The sequence below is a fragment of the Anabrus simplex genome, chromosome 3 (genome assembly GCF_040414725.1).
Source record: "Anabrus simplex isolate iqAnaSimp1 chromosome 3, ASM4041472v1, whole genome shotgun sequence".
Classification (NCBI taxonomy): domain Eukaryota; kingdom Metazoa; phylum Arthropoda; class Insecta; order Orthoptera; family Tettigoniidae; genus Anabrus; species Anabrus simplex.
Genome location: NC_090267.1, coordinates 226,375,229 through 226,390,024, shown reverse-complemented (window position 1 = coordinate 226,390,024; position 14,796 = coordinate 226,375,229). Strand labels below are relative to the sequence as shown.

The following is a 14,796-nucleotide window of genomic DNA, read 5'->3' as shown; positions in this document are numbered from 1 at the left end:
GTGGCAGGGGAAAATCTTTTAAAGACACCACTCTGTGTGGGAGTTGGATTTCCACCAACTAAAAACCCCTGCCCTCTTCACCCAGCCCATTCTGGAACTGCTTGACGGCATGACCTGTTCTTTTAATTAAATAACAAAAGCAATGCGTGATGCAAATGTTCTTTTTCAGGCACAAACATCGACATGATCACTGAACGAAACGACACAGGCGCTAGTGTTCGGCGGACTCAACTTGTGTGTGTTGGTAGGATAATGCCAGACGAACAAACTGACGTATGTGTCAAATTCATACGCTGCGTAGTGTTCGCTGGCGCCATCTCTTAGTGAATTAGGAAAAGACTTCTACATACACCTGGTAAAAATAAGGATCAGAGAAACATAACGAAAATAATTGTTTATTTTGTGGAGAAATAATGGAAGAGCCGCATCTTTTGAGAGTATGTAGTGGAACTGACACACATAGAGTTGAATATTTGGGTAGTGAATAAAAATCAAAAATAGAAAGAGAGAAAGAATTCTATGGTATACTATTTTTAAGTTATTAAACAAAGAATGGATTACACCGCAAAGAATAGCAAAATTGTTTGTACTTTTAAAAAATATGGCAAAAGGAAATGAAAAAGAAAAGCACTAACTAAAAGATTGAAGGGTAGGATACATGCTTGTCCTAGAATATATAGAACTGTGCTACATCTAGGACTAAAAGATAGTTAAAAGAAAAGAATAAAAGGATGATAATTAGTGGAATGAATATAAACATTATTCGCTTTAAGAATAATATTTACCGGGTGAGTTGGCCGTGCGGTTAGGGACGCGCAGATGTGAGCTTGCATCCGGGAGATAGTGGATTCGAACCCCACTGTCAGCAGACCTGAAGATGGTTTCCCATGGTTTCCCATTTTCACACCAATCAAATACTGGGACTGTAATTTAATTAAGGCCACTGCCACTTCCTTCCCATTCCTAGGCCTTTCCTGCCCAGTAGTCACCATAAGACTTATCTGTGTCGGTGCGACGTAAAGCAAATAGCAAAAAAATAAAGATTAATATTTAATGTAGTCAAATAATTGTAAGAAGGTTAATTGTATGCATGTATCAAATAAATGAATGCTCTCTCCCCAGTCTCAGGCGATCCGAAACTAGGGGATGGAATAGTGAGTAGTATAATTGGATGGTTCGGCCGCCTCCTCCTCCCGCCGCCTCCTCCGCCTCCTCCTCCGCCGCCGCCTCCGCCTCCGCCGCCCGCGGGAAATTTGAATTTTGGCGGGAAATTTGAATTTTGGCGCGAGATTTGAATTTGTAAACAAAGCCACGTGCTTTTTGACAGCTGTCATCGACAACAACGCAACGCTAACCTCACTGCTGCCATCTTGACGGACCTAAACCTCACTAGTACCAACCTAACCTAACTAGCGTGAGGTAAACAAACCCACGTGTTTTTTGACAGCCACGTGCTTTTTGACAGACAACAACGCATCGCTAACCTCAGTACTGCCATCTTGACGGACCTAAACCTCAGTAGTGCCAACTTAACCTCACTAGCATGAGGTAAACAAAGCCACGTGCTTTTTGACAGCCACGTGCTTTTCAACAGATTTGTAAACAAAGCCACGTGCTTTTTGACAGACAACAACGCATCGCTAACCTCAGTACTGCCATCTTGACGGGCCTAAACCTTAGTGATACCAACTTAACCTCACTAGCATGAGGTAAACAAAGCCACGTGTTTTTTTGACAGCCACGTGCTTTTTGACAGATTTGTAAACAAAGCCACGTGCTTTTTGACAGCTCTCATCAACAACAACGCATCGCAAACCTCAGTACTACCATCTTGACGGGCCTAAACCTTAGTGGTACCAACTTAACCTAACTAGCATGAGGTAAACAAAGCCACGTGTTTTTTTGACAGCCACGTGCTTTTCGACAGATTTGTAAACAAAGCCACGTGCTTTTTGACAGCTGTCATCGACAACAACGCATCGCTAACCCCAGTACTGCCATATTGACGGGCCTAAACCTCAGTAGTACCAACTTCACCTAACTAGCGCGAGATAAACAAAGCCACGTGCTTTTTGACAGCCACGTGCTTTTTTGACAGCTGTCATCCGCCATCTTTGAGCACCGTGCTGCCCTCTTTCGTCACCTGTCATCGGCAGTGCTGCCATCTTGACGGGCCTAAACCTTAGTGCTACCAACTTAACCTCACTAGCTCGAGATAAACAAATACACGTGCTTTTTGACAGCTACGTGCTTTTTTGATAGCTGTCATCCGCCATCTTTAATCTATAGAGCACAGTGCTGCCCTCTTTAGCTACTTACCTTTGAAATGTGGTGGCGGATAATTTGAAAAATGCTTTTCGACAAGCAGCCATCTTTAATCCAGAGAGAACAGTGCTGCCCTCTATGTGGTGGCGGCAAATTGAAAAATTCCACATGCTCTTGTTTGAAAACAAACTCACGTGCTTTTTTGACAGCTGTCATCTGCCATCTTTAATCTATAGAGCACAGTGCTGCCCTCTTTAGTTTGAAATGTGGTGGTGGTAAATTCTACGTGCTCTTGTTTGGAAACAAAGCCACGTGCAGCTGTCATCCGCCATCTTTAATCAACAGAGCACTGTGCTACTATCATGCGGGCAATTTCATCACCTGTCATCCGCCATCTTTAATCCACAGAACACCGTGCTGCCCTCTTTATGGCTACTACCTTAAGCACGTAGTAGCGGACAATTTGAAAAGTTCTGTTAGCTATCATCCACCATCTTTAATCAAGAGAGCACCGTGCTGCCATCTTTAGCTAGATACCTTTGAAATGTGGTGGCGGCAAATTGAAAAATTCCACGTGCTCTTGTTTGGAAACAAGCTCACGTGCTTTTTCGACAGCTACCATCCGCCATCTTTAATCAACAGAGCATAGTGCTGCCCTCTTTAGTTTGAAATGTGATGGCGGCAAATTCCACGTGCTCTTGTTTGGTAAACATAGCCATGTGCTTTTTTGACAGCTGTCATCCGCCATCTTTAATACAGAGAGCACCGTGCTGCCCTCTTTATCGTAGTAGATGTAAATTCGTCACCTGTCATCCGCGGTGCTGCCATCTTTAGCTAGATACCTTTGAAAAGTGGTGGCGGATAATTTAAAAAGAAAAATTCTACAGCAGCCCTCTCTCGACGCTAATTGCATAAGATGGTGGCTATACATGACTCCTTAAGGGTGCTTACGCAAGATGGCTGCTATACACAGGTTCTTATGAGACGCCCTTGGGATGCTTGCGCAAGATGACAGTTATACATGGCTCCTTATGAGATACCCTAGGGATGCTTGCGCGAGATAGCGGCTGATCTTATGGGACGGCTTAAGGGTCCTTGGACAAGATGGCTTGAGACGCCCTAAGGATGCTTGCGCAAGATGGCGGACACAAGATGGCAGCTATACATAACTCCTTATGAGACGCTTTAAGGGTGCTTGCGCAAGATAGTTGCTACTCTTATGAAGAATGCTAGCTTAGAGGCTAACGTGTCGTGATAGTTCGATTCATTAAATTTAGGGCTTAAATGCAAAATGTTAAATATATCGAAAACGGTGCACCGTAGAGCAAAACGGACAAAATTTTTCTGCCTAATACCTAGGTTCGCAGTATGAGGAACAAGAAAATCATAGTCTAATGATGGGATCAACGGTTCGGTTCCTACTTAGGCCCTTTGGCATTTGCTCTGTTTTAGCTTGTATTGAAGCGAGTCTTCGTAACATGATCAGGTCTAGCTATGGTAGAGAGTATAACGTACCGTGCAGGTTCGATTAATTAAATTTGGAGGCTTAAATGCAAAATGTTAAATATCTCGAAAACGATGCATCGTAGAGCAAAACGGACAAAATTTTTCCGCCTAATACGTAGGTTCGTAGTATCAGGAACAAGAAAAAACATAGTCTAATGATGAGATCAACGGTTCGATTCCTACTTAAGCCCTTTGGCATTCGCAGCTATCTATTTCTACAAGATGGTGGCTGCTCTTATGAGAAACAAGATGCCTTGAGACGTCCTAGGGATGCTTACGCAAGATGGCAGACACACAATGGTGACTATACATAGCTCCTTATGAGACGGCCTAGGGGTGCTCGCACAAGATGGCGGCTACTCTTATGAAGAAAGCTAGCTTAGAGGCTACTGCGCAAGATAACAGCTGCTGTTATGCATGTGGTGGAGGGCAATTTGAAATTCTATGTGCTTAATCAACAGAGCACCCTGCTGCCCTCTTTAGCTGAAATGTGGTGGTGGATAATTTGAAAAATTCTTTAGACAGCTATCATCTTTAAAAACAATGGCGACTATACATAGGCTGTTAAGGTCTTATCATTCTCCTCCTCCTCCTCCTCCTCCTCCTCCTCCTCCTCCTCCCCCTCCTCCTTCTCTACCTCCTCCTCCGCCTCTTATGTCAAGGCATAGCTTTATATCGAACAAGTTTAAACCTGCATCGCGAAGGCAAGCGTGTGCAGCGATAACATTATTGTGCATGTTTAGACTTTCGAAACATAAGAAGAGTAGAATCAAACGCTGTACTCGATACGACATGTGATCAGAACATTGATTGATGCGTTCAGAAAAACAAAATAAGTGATCAAGACTAGAATCGAACAATGTACTCAATACATCATGTGTTTAGAATATGTCAGGGGATACGCTTGTTCTAAGAAGATCAGATTGAAACATAAGACTAGAATAGAACACTGTAATCGATGTTGTTAACTTCAACATGTGATCAGAACATTGATTGATGTGTTCAGAACACAAAATAAGTGATCATGACTAGAATCGAACACTGTACTCGATACAACATGTGATCAGAACATTGATCGATGTGTTCAGAACACGAAATAAGTGATCAAGACTAGAATCGAACACTGTACTCAATACAACATGTGTTTAGAACATGTTAGGGGGTACCCTTGTTCTAAGAAGATCAGAATGAAACATAACAAGACTAGAATCGAACACTGTAATCGATGTTGTTAACCTCAAGATATGATCAGAACATTGTTTGATGTGTTCAGAGCAAAAGTACAATTTTGATGATTTGCGCAGCTAACTCGCTCGGTAAACGATATAGCCAAAGTATAACTTCAAATTATTTACCTTCCATCATTCGTCTTGTGTGTAAAAATCAGTCGAACAAGTTATCGCATAAACATGGCTGAAAAAAAATCGTGATAGGGTATGGAACCCAGGGGTTACATCTTATCAGAAGGGCAAAAAGGATGAAAGGACTCTTCCTCCTCCTTACCGCACATTCCTTGAAGGGCTAATTGGCTGAAGGGCTAATGGGCTAAAGGGCTAATGGGCTAAAGGGCTAAAGGAGCAACAACCTCGTCGATCGCTATCAGCAAGAACGCTTGTACTTTGTTAAGTGTAGAAAATTAATCTTTATTTGTAAATGGTTTCATGTTCAGAACAAGGAATGGAAAATCCCCGAGGTGCGATGAGTTACGTTTTTCGAACTAGTGTTTGGAACACTGAACTTTTCAAGATGATAGCAGAGAGTTTAGCAATGTTCTGTTGTTGGATTTTAAATTCCGCGCTACAACATGCATAAGGTGGTAGCCTTGAGGTTTACCGCCGTAAAGATGGCAAGAGTGAGGTTAACAATGTTCTGTTGTTGGATTTTAAATTCCGCGCTACAACATGCATAAGGTGGCAGCCTTGAGGTTTACCGCCGTAAAGATGGCAAGAGTGAGGTTAACAATGTTCTGCTGTTGGATTTTAAATTCCGCGCTATAACATGCATAAGGTGGCAGCCTTGAGGTTTACCGCCGTAAAGATGGCAGCAGTGAGGTTAGCGACGCTCTATTGTCCTTCAAAGTGAGGTTAGGGTTCGTCAAGAAGACAGCTGTCAAAAAAGCACGTGGCTATGTTTACCAAACAAGAGCACGTGGTCGTGACGTCACGGTCACGTAATCAATCCTTAGCTCGACGTCGTTAAGAGCAGTATTAGGGTTAGCTATGCTTAAAAGTCTTGGGAACAGAGCAGCAGTATGAATTGCTATGTTTCAAAGCGTGTACACATGACCTATCGATTTTACATGCATCGACCATCGAACTAAACTTCATCCGCTGGATCGTGCTGCTATCTTAGCATAACCTATACCCATAAAATTAAAGTACAATGAATAGCCATGTTTCAAAGCGTGTACACATCACCTATCGATTTTGCACACATCGACTCTCGTACTAAACTTCTTCCGCTAGATTGTGCTGCTATCTTAACATAACCTATACGCGTGACCTTAAGGTACAAAGAATAGCCATGTTTCAAAGCGTGTACACATTACCTATCGACTTTGCATGCAACAAATATCGTACTAAACTTCTTCCGCTAGGTTGTGCTATCTTAGCATAACTTATACACATGAACTTAAAGTACAAAGAATAGCCATGTTTCAAAGCGTGTACACATTACTTATTGATTTTGCATGCATCAAATATCGTACTAAATTTCTTCCGCTAGATTGTGCTGCTATCTTAGCATAACCTATACCCATGAACTTAAAGTATAATGAATAGTCATGTTTCAAAGCGTGTACACATCAACTATGGAATTTGCATGTATCGACTCTCGTACTAAACTTCTGCAGGTAGATTGTGCTGCTATCTCAGCATAACTAAGACGCATGAACTTAAAGAACAAAGAAGAGCTATGTCTCAAAACGTGTACACATTACTATCGATTTTGCAAGCATCGACTCTCGTACTAAACTTCTTCCGCTAGATTGTGCTGCTATCTTAGCGTAACCTATACGCATGACCTTAAGGTACAAAGAATAGCCATGTTTCAAAGCGTGTACACATTACCTATCGACTTTGCATGCAACAAATATCGTACTAAACTTCTTCCGCTAGGTTGTGCTGCTATCTTAGCATAACTTATACACATGAACTTAAAGTACGAAGAATAGCCATGTTTCAAAGCGTGTACACATTACTTATTGATTTTGCATTCATCGAATCTCGTACTAAATTTCTTCCGCTAGATTGTGCTGCTATCTTAGCATAACCTATACCCATGAACTTAAAGTACAATGAATAGTCATGTTTTAAAGCGTGTACGCATCAACTATCGATTTTGCATGTATCGACTCTCGTGCAAAACTTCTTCAGGTAGATTGTGCTGCTATCTTAGCATAACTAAGACGCATGAACTTAAAGTACAAAGAATAGCCTTGTTTCAAAGCGTGTATACATTACCTAATGATTTTGCAAGCATCGACTCTCGTACTAAACTTCTTCCACTAGATTGTGCTAAAATCGTGTAAGTGTGCTGCTATCTTAGCATAACCTATCGATTTTACATGCATCGACTATCGCAAGCATAACTAAGACGCATGAACTTAAAGTACAAAGAATAGCCTTGTTTCAAAGCGTGTACAGATCACCCTGAACTTCTTCCGCCAGATTGTGCTGCTATCTTAGCATAACCTATACGTATGACTTTAAGGTACAAAGAATAGCCATGTTTCAAAGCGTGTACACATTACCTATCGACTTTGCATGTATCGACTCTCGTACAAAACTTCTTCCGCTAGGTTGTGCTGCTATCTTAGCATAACTCATACACATGAACTTAAAGTACAAAGAATAGCCTTGTTTCAAAGCGTTTACACATAACCTAATGATTTTGCACGAAACTTTTTCCACTAGATTGTGCTAAAATCATGTAAGTGTGCTGCTATCTTAGCATAACCTATCGATTTTACATGCATCGACTATCGTACTAGACTTCTTCCGCTAGAGCATGTAGCAATCGCTTTTGTGTATCCCAAACCCCTGTGCACGAACTTAAAGCATAAAGATGAGCTATGTTCTAAAGCGTGTACACATCACCTATCGATAATGTATGTATCGAATATCGTACTAAACTTCTCCTGCTAGAGCGTACGAGTATCGCTTGTGCGTGCACGAACTTAAAGCATAAAGAATAGCAATGTATAAAAATCTTGTAAACAAAGCAGCAGCATTACGTATAGTCAAGATTAAATGCGTGCACACATCATGTATCCATGATGCACACAGTACTAAACTTATTCTATTAGAATGCACAAAGTTCGCATGTGTTTGTACTGCTATCTTAGCATAGCCTATGTGCATGAACTTAAAGCATAAAGAATAGTTATGTGTAAAAAAATCTTGTGAACATAGCAGAGTGTTAACTACGTAGGTGTAGACATTGAACTTTACATGCTGAGGCAACATACTACGTGACCGTGACGTCACGACCACGTGCTCTTGTTTGGTAAACATAGCCACGTGCTTTTTTGACAGCTGTCTTCTTGACGAACCCTAACCTCACTTTGAAGGACAATAGAGCGTCGCTAACCTCACTGCTGCCATCTTTACGGCGGTAAACCTCAAGGCTGCCACCTTATGCATGTTATAGCGCGGAATTTAAAATCCAACAGCAGAACATTGTTAACCTCACTCTTGCCATCTTTACGGCGGTAAACCTCAAGGCTGCCACCTTATACATGTTGTAGCGCGGAATTTAAAATCCAACAACAGAACATTGTTAACCTCACTCTTGCCATCTTTACGGCGGTAAACCTCAAGGCTACCACCTTATGCATGTTGTAGCGCGGAATTTAAAATCCAACAACAGAACATTGCTAAACTCTCTGCTATCATCTTGAAAAGTTCAGTGTTCCAAACACTAGTTCGAAAAACGTAACTCATCGCACCTCGGGGATTTTCCATTCCTTGTTCTGAACATGAAACCATTTACAAATAAAGATTAATTTTCTACACTTAACAAAGTACAAGCGTTCTTGCTGATAGCGATCGACGAGGTTGTTGCTCCTTTAGCCCTTTAGCCCATTAGCCCTTTAGCCCATTAGCCCTTCAGCCAATTAGCCCTTCAAGGAATGTGCGGTAAGGAGGAGGAAGAGTCCTTTCATCCTTTTTGCCCTTCTGATAAGATGTAACCCCTGGGTTCCATACCCTATCACGATTTTTTTTCAGCCATGTTTATGCGATAACTTGTTCGACTGATTTTTACACACAAGACGAATGATGGAAGGTAAATAATTTGAAGTTATACTTTGGCTATATCGTTTACCGAGCGAGTTAGCTGCGCAAATCATCAAAATTGTACTTTTGCTCTGAACACATCAAACAATGTTCTGATCATATCTTGAGGTTAACAACATCGATTACAGTGTTCGATTCTAGTCTTGTTATGTTTCATTCTGATCTTCTTAGAACAAGGGTACCCCCTAACATGTTCTAAACACATGTTGTATTGAGTACAGTGTTCGATTCTAGTCTTGATCACTTATTTCGTGTTCTGAACACATCGATCAATGTTCTGATCACATGTTGTATCGAGTACAGTGTTCGATTCTAGTCATGATCACTTATTTTGTGTTCTGAACACATCAATCAATGTTCTGATCACATGTTGAAGTTAACAACATCGATTACAGTGTTCTATTCTAGTCTTATGTTTCAATCTGATCTTCTTAGAACAAGCGTATCCCCTGACATATTCTAAACACATGATGTATTGAGTACATTGTTCGATTCTAGTCTTGATCACTTATTTTGTTTTTCTGAACGCATCAATCAATGTTCTGATCACATGTCGTATCGAGTACAGCGTTTGATTCTACTCTTCTTATGTTTCGAAAGTCTAAACATGCACAATAATGTTATCGCTGCACACGCTTGCCTTCGCGATGCAGGTTTAAACTTGTTCGATATAAAGCTATGCCTTGACATAAGAGGCGGAGGAGGAGGTAGAGAAGGAGGAGGGGGAGGAGGAGGAGGAGGAGGAGGAGGAGGAGGAGGAGAATGATAAGACCTTAACAGCCTATGTATAGTCGCCATTGTTTTTAAAGATGATAGCTGTCTAAAGAATTTTTCAAATTATCCACCACCACATTTCAGCTAAAGAGGGCAGCAGGGTGCTCTGTTGATTAAGCACATAGAATTTCAAATTGCCCTCCACCACATGCATAACAGCAGCTGTTATCTTGCGCAGTAGCCTCTAAGCTAGCTTTCTTCATAAGAGTAGCCGCCATCTTGTGCGAGCACCCCTAGGCCGTCTCATAAGGAGCTATGTATAGTCACCATTGTGTGTCTGCCATCTTGCGTAAGCATCCCTAGGACGTCTCAAGGCATCTTGTTTCTCATAAGAGCAGCCACCATCTTGTAGAAATAGATAGCTGCGAATGCCAAAGGGCTTAAGTAGGAATCGAACCGTTGATCTCATCATTAGACTATGTTTTTTCTTGTTCCTGATACTACGAACCTACGTATTAGGCGGAAAAATTTTGTCCGTTTTGCTCTACGATGCATCGTTTTCGAGATATTTAACATTTTGCATTTAAGCCTCCAAATTTAATTAATCGAACCTGCACGGTACGTTATACTCTCTACCATAGCTAGACCTGATCATGTTACGAAGACTCGCTTCAATACAAGCTAAAACAGAGCAAATGCCAAAGGGCCTAAGTAGGAACCGAACCGTTGATCCCATCATTAGACTATGATTTTCTTGTTCCTCATACTGCGAACCTAGGTATTAGGCAGAAAAATTTTGTCCGTTTTGCTCTACGGTGCACCGTTTTCGATATATTTAACATTTTGCATTTAAGCCCTAAATTTAATGAATCGAACTATCACGACACGTTAGCCTCTAAGCTAGCATTCTTCATAAGAGTAGCAACTATCTTGCGCAAGCACCCTTAAAGCGTCTCATAAGGAGTTATGTATAGCTGCCATCTTGTGTCCGCCATCTTGCGCAAGCATCCTTAGGGCGTCTCAAGCCATCTTGTCCAAGGACCCTTAAGCCGTCCCATAAGATCAGCCGCTATCTTGCGCAAGTATCCCTAGGGTATCTCATAAGGAGCCATGTATAACTGTCATCTTGCGCAAGCATCCCAAGGGCGTCTCATAAGAACCTGTGTATAGCAGCCATCTTGCGTAAGCACCCTTAAGGAGTCATGTATAGCCACCATCTTATGCAATTAGCGTCGAGAGAGGGCAGCTGTAGAATTTTTCTTTTTAAATTATCCGCCACCACTTTTCAAAGGTATCTAGCTAAAGATGGCAGCACCGCGGATGACAGGTGACGAATTTACATCTACTACGATAAAGAGGGCAGCACGGTGCTCTCTGTATTAAAGATGGCGGATGACAGCTGTCAAAAAAGCACATGGCTATGTTTACCAAACAAGAGCACGTGGAATTTGCCGCCATCACATTTCAAACTAAAGAGGGCAGCACTATGCTCTGTTGATTAAAGATGGTGGATGGTAGCTGTCGAAAAAGCACGTGAGTTTGTTTCCAAACAAGAGCACGTGGAATTTTTCAATTTGCCGCCACCACATTTCAAAGGTATCTAGCTAAAGATGGCAGCACGGTGCTCTCTTGATTAAAGATGGTGGATGATAGCTAACAGAACTTTTCAAATTGTGCGCTACTACGTGCTTAAGGTAGTAGCCATAAAGAGGGCAGCACGGTGTTCTGTGGATTAAAGATGGCGGATGACAGGTGATGAAATTGCCCGCATGATAGTAGCACAGTGCTCTGTTGATTAAAGATGGCGGATGACAGCTGCACGTGGCTTTGTTTCCAAACAAGAGCACGTAGAATTTACCACCACCACATTTCAAACTAAAGAGGGCAGCACTGTGCTCTATAGATTAAAGATGGCAGATGACAGCTGTCAAAAAAGCACGTGAGTTTGTTTTCAAACAAGAGCATGTGGAATTTTTCAATTTGCCGCCACCACATAGAGGGCAGCACTGTTCTCTCTGGATTAAAGATGGCTGCTTGTCGAAAAGCATTTTTCAAATTATCCGCCACCACATTTCAAAGGTAAGTAGCTAAAGAGGGCAGCACTGTGCTCTATAGATTAAAGATGGCGGATGACAGCTATCAAAAAAGCACGTAGCTGTCAAAAAGCACGTGGATTTGTTTATCTCGAGCTAGTGAGGTTAAGTTGGTACTACTGAGGTTTAGGCCCGTCAAGATGGCAGTACTGGGGTTAGCGATGCGTTGTTGTCGATGACAGCTGTCAAGAAGCACGTGGCTTTGTTTACAAATCTGTCGAAAAGCACGTGGCTGTCAAAAAAACACGTGGCTTTGTTTACCTCATGCTAGTTAGGTTAAGTTGGTACCACTAAGGTTTAGGCCCGTCAAGATGGTAGTACTGAGGTTTGCGATGCGTTGTTGTTGATGAGAGCTGTCAAAAAGCACGTGGCTTTGTTTACAAATCTGTCAAAAAGCACGTGGCTGTCAAAAAAACACGTGGCTTTGTTTACCTCATGCTAGTGAGGTTAAGTTGGTATCACTAAGGTTTAGGCCCGTCAAGATGGCAGTACTGAGGTTAGCGATGCGTTGTTGTCTGTCAAAAAGCACGTGGCTTTGTTTACAAATCTGTTGAAAAGCACGTGGCTGTCAAAAAGCACGTGGCTTTGTTTACCTCATGCTAGTGAGGTTAAGTTGGCACTACTGAGGTTTAGGTCCGTCAAGATGGCAGTACTGAGGTTAGCGATGCGTTGTTGTCTGTCAAAAAGCACGTGGCTGTCAAAAAACACGTGGCTTTGTTTACCTCGCGCTAGTTAGGTTAAGTTGGCACTAGTGAGGTTTAGGCCCGTCAAGATGGCAGCAGTGAGGTTAGCGATGCGTTGTTGTCGATGACAGCTGTCAAAAAGCACGTGGCTTTGTTTACAAATTCAAATCTCGCGCCAAAATTCAAATTTCCCGCCAAAATTCAAATTTCCCGCGGGCGGCGGAGGCGGAGGCGGCGGCGGAGGAGGAGGCGGAGGAGGCGGCGGGAGGAGGAGGAGGCGGCCGAACCATCCAATTATACTACTATAGTGGATTCTATTCTATTGCATTCTATTCTATACGAGGGAAATATGCCTTAACTATCTGTTACTATGTGGGAACAGATTTAGTGCTTTTAAGATAGGAATTGCATTGCTTGAAAAATAATTACAGGACAAAGATTTTGAAGAATTCCCGTCTTTAAACCGTAGGACTTATCCGATTGTAACTTTGATAGTAACTGTGAAGCCTTTAAACAACTCGGCACTGGTATAGAAATATCGCCGAAATGTTGTGCGAATTAAAACATCCGATAACGCCTATTTCTGAAGAGGCTCCAGTCAAAATTCAAAGAGAACTGATAAAGGCTTCGATTTATTTATTTATTTATTTATTTATTTATTTATTTATTTATTTATTTATTTATTTATTTATTTATTTATTTATTTATTTATTTATTTATTTATTTATTTATTTATTTATTTATTTATTTATTTATTTATTTATTTATTTATTTATTTATTTATTTATTTATTTATTTATTTATTTATTTATTTATTTATTTATTTATTTATTTATTTATTTATTTATTTATTTATTTATTTATTTATTTATTTATTTATTTATTTATTTATTTATTTATTTATTTATTTATTTATTTATTTATTTATTTATTTATTTATTTATTGGAAGTACACAGGTTTTAAGCCCAATTACCTTCTTTACATTCATTATCAAACTATATCTATGAAGTTAAAATTTAATAGAAAACAAAGTCAAAAATCAATAAAAATAAAATAAAATATGTATGATACCACTTACAATTTAAAAGAAATTAAAAATGCACTATTAAATTATAAGGTAATACAAAGCAGAAAACAAAACAAAAACAAACAAACTTAAAACACATGAGTACACTGGGAAATATGATGAATACCAGAAAGAAAGAATTATCAAAAATAACAAATTGTAAAGGCAGGCTTTTATTTCCTTGTTGAATTCGTCATGCGATTCGGTGAATATATCGACTTTTTTGTTACAGTGTTATAAAACGTCATTTTTACGAAAGGTGAATTTGACTTATGCAATGTTTTTGACATTTGAACGTGAAATAATTGGTGTTGCCGTGATCTTACTTGCGGAACATGGAATGAAATTCGGTTTAACAGGACCAAAGAATCAAATCGTCTTATTGCAATTTCTCTCAGTATTTGTATAGAAATTAAGGACCGTCTGATTTTCAGTGAATGATATTTAAATATATTCTTCAATAACTGGGTCTTTGTCTCGATAGGGCACAAAATATTTAAAGTTTTGAAATAAAGATAACGCAGGAACTTGCTTTATACAATTTCAATTTTCAAACATAGGTATCACAATATTCTGGGCAACCTCCTTGCATTTTATAAGAATTTGGAACAAAAGGAGTTTCCACGTATCCACGCATCGTCATGCAAATTAGTTACGATGTTTGACTATACCTGCCTTTCAAACGCATATTCTCAGTCATGAGCCTGAATAAGAGTAAATCTAGGTCATGTTTGTCCGAAGTTGCCTTGGAAACAGGGTTAGGCATTCTCTGCTCACATCACAAAGTTAGTTAAATCAGAGAAATGTCAGGTGTCGTCCTAAATGCAAGAAAAAAGGACAGTTATATTTGTTTATATTTACTGGTATTTGTAATTCTTGAATTCGTTCCATGTCTCATAAAATGTGCCGCCCATACACCTCACTCCTGTGCATCTCTTTCCCATACACTTGCTATCTCTCTCCTTCCGGTCTCAGTCTCAACCCTGAAATCTTGAGACTCTACAATTGGAATGGACTGTTCTACGTGACTGATATATTCCCAATTGAAGGATATCCCTTTGTGGGTGGGACTGACATAGATCAAACGGAGTATAAGTCATGTTGTCTTCCCTTAAAAATCTACTTCTGCCGTAGGTGTTGAATCCACTAACTTAGGATCATGAGTCGATCA

At 40.4% G+C, this 14,796-nt stretch overlaps 2 protein-coding genes across 2 annotated transcripts in view; one reads left to right on the top strand and one right to left on the bottom strand.

Moving 5' to 3' along the window:
- LOC136866170 (uncharacterized) overlaps nt 1–14,796 on the top strand; it is a 1,405,624-nt gene that overhangs the window by 1,269,999 nt on the left and 120,829 nt on the right. The window lies entirely within an intron of this gene.
- The window catches only part of LOC136866169 (putative carbonic anhydrase 5), a 90,228-nt gene that overhangs the window by 54,062 nt on the left and 21,370 nt on the right, over nt 1–14,796 (bottom strand). The gene's annotated exons all lie outside the window — the stretch shown is intronic.